Raw genomic sequence first — 3,325 nt, 5'->3', positions numbered from 1 at the left:
AAAAAAAAAAAAAAAAAAGAGAAAGAAAGAAAGATGTCACTTTACACAAACAATGTGTTCTATTTCAACATTACAATGGGAGACCAGGCCAAAGAGTAGGGCTGGAAAAGGGTGCTGCATTTTTGCTACATACACTAAATAATGCAGAGAATAATGTTGAACTCTCATAAAGGTCTAGATGTAGGTTCTCTGGTCACTGAGCATATCCCGGTGTACAAGTACCCAAGATGCGTTGCCCTATTTACAGAGCTCATGGGCAGCTTAACACATATATGAGCTCCCCTACCACACTGAGATGATCCTTACTGTAAAGGAACAAACTTCTAAAACCAGAGGAGAGGGCAGCACCTGTGGCTCAAAAGGGTAGGGCATAGGTCCCATTATGCTGGAGGTGGTGGGTTCAAACCCAGCCCCAGCCAAAAATGGCAAATAAATAAATAAATAAATAAAAGTTTAAATCTAAAAAACAAAAACAAAAAACCAGAGAAGGTAGCACAGAAGAAAGATATCCCAGAAGACACTGAAGAACAAAAACTCACAGCACAGGGTGGCGCCTGTGGCTCAGTGAGTAGGGCACCAGCCCCAAATACTGAGGGTGGCAGGTTCAAACCCAGCCCCAGCCAAACTGCAACAAAAAAAATAGCCAGGCATGATGGTGGGTGTCTATAGTCCCAGCTACTCTGGAGGTTGAGGCAAGAGAATCACCTAAGCCCAGGAGTTGGAGGTTGCTATAAGCTGTATGACACTACAGCACTCTACCGAGGGTGACAAAGTGAAACTCTGTCTCTTAAAAAAAAAAAAAAACCTCACAGCACAAGAATTGATTCAGTATAAAATAAATGAAATAAAAGTAAAAAATATTATTTACTGATCATTTTTTAGATGCACCTCTTACTGGGTTTTTGTTCCAATCTGAGTCATATTTTTTAATAACGAATTTACCCAATTTATAATTTTATACTTATTTATGATAGGTATTTCATTTTAAATTCTATTATCTTATCTCTTGCATTATTTTACTTCTATCTTTTTATTACGTATTTCATTGTGTAATAACAAAAACACGGGCTTCAACTGTACAGGTCTACTGATACATGGCTTCTCCCTTTTACCCCTGCCACCCTTGAAATAGCAAAACCAAACTTTTCTTTCTCCTCCTCCATCTACTCAACAGGAAAGTAAGGAGGTAAAGATGGAGATGTCTGGATGATTCCCTTCCAATTAATGCATAGTAAATATATCTTCTCTTCCTTAGGATTTTTCTTTTTTTTTTTTTTTTTGAGACAGAGCCTCAAACTGTTGCACCGAGTAAAGTGCTGTAGCATCAGAGCTCACAGCAACCTCCAACTCCTGGGCTCAAGTAATTCTCCTGCCTCCACCTCCCAAGTAGCTGGGACTACAGGTGCCTGCACAAAGCCCAGCTATTTTTTGGTTGCAGCTGTCGTTGTTTGGCAGGCCGGGGCTGGATTCAAACTTGTCAGCTCAGGTGTATGTGGCTGGTGCCTTAGCCACTTCAGCCACAGGCGCCGAGTCAGGATTTTTTGGGTTTTTTGGAGTTTTTGGCTAGGGCTGGGTTTGAACCCGCCACCTCCAGCATATGGGGCCAGCACCCTACTCCTTTGAGTCACAGGTGTCACCCAAGCCAGGAATTTTTTAATAACATTTTTCTTCTCCCTACCTTACTTTATTTTAAGAATACAGTATATAATACAATTAATATATAAACTATGTGTTAACTGTTTATGTTATCAGTAAGGCTTCTGATCATTTATTACTAAAATTTGTTTGGTCTTTTTTTTTTTTTTTTTTTTTTGAGACAGAGTCTCACTTTATTGCTCCCAGTAGAGTGATATAACATCATAGCTCACAGCAACCTCAAAGTCTTGGGCTCAAGCAATTCTCTTCCCTCAGCCTCCCGAGTAGCTGGGACTATAGGCACCTGCCACAACACTCAGCTATTTTTAGAGACCGGGTCTTGCTCTTGCTCAGGCTGTTCTCTAACCCGTTAGCTCAGGCAATCCATCCCTTAAGTGCTAGGATTATAGGCATGAGCCACCATGTCTAGCCAAGTAGTAAAGTTCTGTTTGTTTGTTTGTTTTTTGAGACAGAGCCTCAAGTTGTCCCCCTGGGTAGAGTGCCCTGGCATAGCTCACAGCAACCTCCAACTCCTGGGCTCAAGTGAGTCTCCTGCCTCCGCCTCCCAAGTTGCTGGGACCATAGGTGCCCGTCACAATGCCTGGCTATTTTATTATTATTATTATTATTTTTGCTTGCAGCTGTCATTGTTTGGCGGGCCTGGGCTGGATTTGAACCCTCCACCTTAGGTGTATGTGGCTGGCACCTTAGCCACTTTAGCCATAGGCGCTGAGCCAAGTAGTAAAGTTTTAAGAGAATCAAAAATATACACAGATTTTCAACTGCATGCAGAGTTGGCACCCCTCAGCCTCACACTGTTAAAGGGTCAACTGTAGTCTGCTTTCTTGGGAGACTTATTTACGGTCTCTCTCCTTTTAATGACATTTCTTTACTTGACACTAAGAAAACTAGTACACTTAGCATTTTCACAAGTAATCCTGCTATGAATGATGAGAAAAATTTTCATACTTGTAACTACTGACCCATCCTCAGATCTTATGTTATTATTTTTACATTGACATAGTTTAAAGATTTGGGGGCGGGCACAGTGGCTCACACCTGTAATCCCAGCACTTGGGAGGCTGAGGCAGGTGGATTGCCTGAGCTCACAGGTTTGAGACCAGCATGAGCCGAAGTGAGACCTCGTCTCTAAAAAATAGCCGGTGTTGTAGCAGGCACCTGTATGCTTGAGCCTAAGAGTTTGAGGTTGCTGTGAGCTATGATCCCATGCCATTCTACCGAGGGAGTCACAGTGAGACTCTAACTCAAAAAAAAATAAAAAAATTTTGTTGTGGGCACCTTAGTCCCAGCTACTCAGGAGGCTGAGGCAAGAGAATCACCTAAGCCTAGGAGTTGGAAGTTGCTGTTACCTGTGACACCATGGCACTCTACCAAGGGCAAGAAAGTAAGACTCTGTCTCTAAAAAAATAAAACAATAAAAGATTTTAACTTGGCCCTGCGCCCATAGAATAGTGGTTAGGGTGTCAGCCACATACACCGAGGCTGGCAGGTTCAAGCCCAGCCCGAGCCAGCTAAACAACAATGACAACTGCAACAAAAAATAGCCGGGCGTTGTGGTGGGTGCCTGTCGTCCCAGCTATTTGGGAGGCGGGGGCAAGACAATCACTTAAGCCCAAGAGTTGGAGGTTGCTGTGAGCTGTGATGCCACAGCATTCTACCAAGGGCAACA

The sequence above is a fragment of the Otolemur garnettii genome, unplaced genomic scaffold (assembly GCF_000181295.1).
Source record: "Otolemur garnettii isolate 467f Iridium unplaced genomic scaffold, OtoGar3 scaffold00013, whole genome shotgun sequence".
NCBI classification, from domain to species: Eukaryota; Metazoa; Chordata; class Mammalia; order Primates; family Galagidae; genus Otolemur; species Otolemur garnettii.
The sequence above is the reverse complement of the archived record's forward strand: the minus strand, read 5'-3'. Positions refer to the sequence as shown.